Source organism: Rosa rugosa, chromosome 5 (genome assembly GCF_958449725.1).
Source record: "Rosa rugosa chromosome 5, drRosRugo1.1, whole genome shotgun sequence".
Lineage (NCBI taxonomy): Eukaryota > Viridiplantae > Streptophyta > Magnoliopsida > Rosales > Rosaceae > Rosa > Rosa rugosa.
The window spans coordinates 46,345,419-46,350,964 of record NC_084824.1 but is presented as its reverse complement, the minus strand read 5'-3'; the positions used below and the strand labels follow the sequence as shown (position 1 = coordinate 46,350,964).

At 38.6% G+C, this 5,546-nt stretch overlaps 1 pseudogene; it reads right to left on the bottom strand.

Annotated features, from left to right (window-relative positions):
• Positions 1 to 700: 700 nt before the first annotated feature.
• LOC133711758 (uncharacterized) lies at positions 701 to 4,809 on the bottom strand (annotated as a pseudogene).
• Positions 4,810 to 5,546: the final 737 nt, after the last annotated feature.

The following is a 5,546-nucleotide window of genomic DNA, read 5'->3' as shown; positions in this document are numbered from 1 at the left end:
GTCGACTATGTTTATTCAAACTGATGTGTTAGTTCATTGAAGATTACGGTTTGGTGATTAGAAATCGATGTGCAGTAGTTTTGATTACATCGATTTTGAGTTACAATTCGATATATTGATAATCATAGGACATCGATTTCATTTTTGATACTGATTTCTAATCTCTCAACAGACTTCGTTTTCCTTGGCATTACTGTTTTATTATGCTTTAATACACTTCACTTCATTTTGACAAGCATGATGTGAAAAGTTTGCATTTAGCTATTGCTGGGAAAAAAATTGCATTTCTCATGATCAAAAATTAGGGGCTTTCCATTAATGTTCTTGCCAAATTCATGATTCAACATAATGGGCCAAAATAAACCCCTAAACTTACAAAACAAAGCTTGGAAAAACATGAGCAACAATGTACAAAAGTTCCACACCAAGCTTTGCTTCAAAGCCAAAACTAGCTAGCCTTACTTAAAAAACATCTTGGCAGTCACAGTCCTACATCAAACTCTGTATATAATCAGCCACTTCAATGCGCACCTCGTCAATTTGATTTTGGCTATATGACTTCCGTGTCTTTACCGCCCACTAGTAATATATAAACAACACATAAGGCACAGTGATTGGGTAAACAAGCTAATATCACTACTAGAATTCTGTTCATTTACTAGAATATGCATGCTATAGTATCTGTTTCTTGAAGAATTTATCATGATTGCATAAGATACAATGTATAGGCTTTACCATGATTGCTTTTGTGATGTCTGCCAATTCGCTCACAGTATCTGTTTCTTGACATGCTGTCATGGTTGAGTCCAAACTCTGAGAACCAATACCAGCTGCGAATTTTACCTAGAATTGCAGCAAGTTATATATTTGACAGAAGAAGAACAAATATTTCTAAAGCAGGCTACAAGTTAGCACCTGAGACATTTCCAATTGTAGCAACAAATTCTACAAATGCATCCAAAGCTGGAAATGGAGATTTCCCCAGGAAGTATGTTGCTGAAGCATCACTGGTGCAACCATTCAATGCAAATTCTTGGGGCCAACTGTAAGATTTTCCAAAACTAGGGTTGACCTGCATAAGAAAGAATTTCTCTAGTCAATACGATATATTGCGACTTAAAGAAGTATAAAAATGCTATAGATTGTCCTCAAACTAAATGTCAAGACTCGAGAAGTTTGGCATGTAATCAAACTAAAAAGTAAACGTCTGAACTCTAATATACCTCTGTATCAAAATGCAGGGTCTTTATACAATCAAGATCAAATTTGCAGACTAGAAGCTTCTCACAATCAACTTCCAAATTGCAGATCAAAGACGCCATGAACATCTCCTCTTCAGACTGCTGTTGGAAACCATAACTTTGATCATAAGATATATCATAGTTAAAGAAGCACTAGATATCAAAACATTGGTAAGAAAAGGCCAGGTGTCAGATACCATTTAGAAGGGTGGGTAGCATACCATCATGTCCTTAGCTTTGAAGCGCCCAGTAGGTAGAAGCACTGAATTCTTCCCTGCCTTTTATGATAGAGCTAAACGAAAACAACGATTCCTGGTATACACAGCAGTGTCCACAAATAGGTGACTAAAGTCTGCAGAGCTTGAATCTTTTCTAATAAACAAATTCTCAAATCTTCAATCCCTCTCTTTTGCACTTAATATCCGTGAGCATATCTGATAATATGTCATCATATAGTGACAAGAGTTGGTATTTCTATAGGGAAAAGTAAATGAAAGAACCATAGTAAATGAAGTAGCTATCTGTTCATCACTAGAAAAGGAGGCTATATGCAATGTAGAATTTGCTTCTTGCTTATAATCTCTGTTATATTTTTACTTGGCAAATATAAATTAAAAAAAAGGAAAGAATGAGAATTAATGATCATAATATAATGATAAATTACAGACTCAATTAATTTCCATTAATGAAGAGAAGTGGCACAAAATTTTGGTCATCTTCATCAACACATACCTCGGTGACAAATGCACCTACATGTGAGTTGTCCTTAAAAGCAGTCTTCTGAATGCGAATAATTAAATGACGAGAGACCTTTGCTGCACAGGGGCACAAATACAACAACGAGTTTCAAAAACCAAGCAAATAATGAACCTAATTGCAATATATAACATACGTTTATGTTGTAACATGGAAAACAAACGCCTAATAACGCCTAATTATAGTATTTGTTTATAAGATTTCACGAATATCCAGCCAAGCGATAGTCATGCACTGTACCTTCAGTAGAGGAATCAAGTTCCAATATCCATTCCATGTTCCCCTGAATAGAATACTTTTCAAGCAAGGCTTCAAAAACAACTGATATTAAAAGATCAACCATTTCATCTCCATTTCTGTTTCCATTGTCTTTCTTATTGAACTCCAGGTCAAAATAAAGGTGGCATGGTAAACCCTGACAACAATGCATACAAAATTTTAGGAACCATAGCCTAAAAAAGCATCTAATGTTGATGACTATGGTACTCACACTTTCTTTTATTAATGAAAAGAAAGAAAAATTGTCACCTCCTGAATGACTTCGTAATGGTGACGAAACTTGGACTCCGTAATTTTGTACCTGAAATTAAAGACAAACAGTACAAATACATCAAGAAGAGAATACCTCAGATAACGATAAAGTACATATATTCGTAGAAGAACACATAGAAAGGGCAAACCTTCTCCAAAACTCATCATAACTTGAAACAAGGAACCTTCTTTGTCCACTAAAGTGATCTTGATAACTAAAAACGTGAACATTCTCGTGCCGTTTGGCAAACTGCATTGCTTCCTCCTGCCTTGGAAATGTAGCCCATACTTCCTTCCTAAACAGACTAAAAACAAGGGTCAAGTCAAATTGTAAAAGCCAGAAGAAAATGTCTTAAAGCAGTAAAAGCTGGAAGAACAACTACACACATACCTTGAGCTCAATCGTTTCTGTGCAGTGAGATCAACAGTTCAACACGTATCTCACGTAACACTCGCAGCAACAACCTTGATGGTTGCTTTGGAGGTACAACATGTGGAGACCCGTAAAATACAACTGGAGATAACTGCTTCCTACGATTAAAGCTTTTTGCTTCGACTGTTGTAGAACCACCCTGAACAAGCTATAATACATATTTTAGGTAACCAAATCATGCAAGAAAAGGACATTCCATGAAGTAAGCATACTCAAACATAGAACTACTCAGCTGACTAAAACACGAATTCTTCTGAGTTAAATATTGCATACAAACACCACTGAACTAATGCAACATTGTTTATTTTCCGATCAATTTTCTGATTCAACTGCAAAATCCCCAATTACTATCCAAAAAGAAAAACCATTAAAGCATGAAATGCAACAAATTCGGAGTATATACTTTTTCTGCAGAAACCTGTAAATCTGATGCGATTTTCTTTATCTGCTCCGGCGATCGCGGAGAATCGACTTCCTGGGCTTTACTCCTATGAATCGATTGGCTCTTGATTCTCTTTCTCTCTCTCAAAGCAGATGCTGAAACACAAGAAAAGATTGTAAGTTTTTGGAAAACCTTTCAGAGACTCTAAAAAGAAATAAAAATCAAAAGAGACAGAGAGAGAGCAGGAAGAACCCGGAATCTGCAAACCCAGAAACAAAGAACAAAGTGTGGAGGTCGGTTGGACCAGTTGGGGTTCCACTAATTAGATCCAATTCCTAACATTGTATTCTGCTGAATTTGGTAGATCTAGAGAGGAAAATAGCTCAAGGAGGTGATGGAAAGAGGAGACGAGGAGGAGATCTGAGTAATCATCGCGGTATCAGATCGAGATGGAGTTATGGGCTCAAAGAACTGAAAGACGAAAGAGGGCGGAGCAGAGAGGTAATTAGGATAACGCGGCGGAGCAGAGAGTTAATTAGGATAACGCCGAGAAGGTTGCAGATGAGCTTGAGCGTGGTGAGGGCATCTTGGTCGGCGTCGACATTCTTGGTTTGGCAGGGGGAGGGCAGCAGCGACAGTTGACGAAGGGCAGCAGCGGACGTTGTCGTAGTGGGAGGCGCGTAAGATGAAGGACTGGATGAAGGAGGCGATCGATGAGGGTAATAATGGCCGCGAGTTCGACTGAGTCGAGTTTTGGGAGGAGCTCGAGTATGGCCGCCTAGGGTTTGTGTTTTGGTTTTGGGGTCCGGCCGGGTGCTTCTGTTTTTTTCTAAGTGTGAAAATTTTAAGTTTTCGTCCCCGCGCCTTTGAATTCATTAAAACACTTGGCGCTTTTTGCAAAAATAGGTTCCCGCAAATTTTCGAACTAAATTTTTAACACCGGTCATTTTAAGAACTGATGTTAATGACATACATTTAAATCGGTATTTTCGTAAAACAATGTTAGATTTCTTTTTTTACATCGTGGGCAAGTATGACCGATTTAAATGATTTGATGTAAATGAACAGATTTCTAGTAGTGATTTCACTTTGTGTTTCTGTGACTTTCATCATGTCCAGTGAACCTTTCTCCCTCAAAATTTTACTGAATCCTATTGAACGTATTGGTATTGTGCCTCGGAATCAGTCCTCGATGGGATTCGGAAAGATCTTCAATTCTGCCTTGCTGTGAAAGTCGCTACTAGAAGAGGTTTCAGACGGGAGGATTTCATCATTACTATGCTAGGCCTTTGGTGCTTTGAAAAGGGTTTGGCTGTCAAGGCTGTGTCTGCGAATATGTTCCTCTTCTGTTTTGTTATGGAATCGGACCTAGAATTGGTGTTAGCCAGGGAACTGTGGAACTTTGTGGGGAACCTACTACTTGTGAAGTGAGTTGATCCAGCTTCTTCACTAAATAATATTGACATGTCTCATGTGTCCTTCTGGGTTCATGTTCATAATGTTCCTTGGTCGAGAATGACGGATACTACGGCTAAATTGGTTGGTGACACCTTGGGTAGTTATCTTGATGTTGGAAAGGATGAGACGTTTGATTGCATTGATGGAACTCTTCGAATTAGAGTTTGGCTTAATGCTTATAGACCTCTTTGTCGAAAGACCATTATTGATTTTGATGAAATTGGTGATAGGGAAGTGGAATTCTCTTATGAACGTCTCCCAGATTTCTGCGCTTTTTGTGGTTTGATTACTCATTGGATAGAAGATTTCCCTCTTAGTTGATTTCATCCAGAGAATGCAGAAGATTTCTTATTCACAAAGAAGCTTAAAGAAGTTGAACGCATCTCACCTCCACCGTGTCACCCACGGTCTACTCTGGTGGGAAGTATTGCTCGTGTCTTGCCAGATTCTGCCTTAAATGCTAGTATTTCTCGTGTGCTCGTGAAGACGGTTGGTCAGTTCCCCGTTGGTCAGCAAGCAGTTACCATTTCCAAAAAGGAGGACCAGGTTTCGGTATCTAGTTAAGGACAGCTATCCAAGCCCATTCTTTTCAGGCCGGTCTGTGGGTAATGATTTTATGAGGCCCAATTCAGATATTGAACGACCTCTACTCTTACCCTTAGCTGATCAACTGCACTTTGAGCCTCATCCTTTCGGTGAGGCGATTGGAGAATCCATTCCTCAATTTTCGATTTCCTAGGAACAA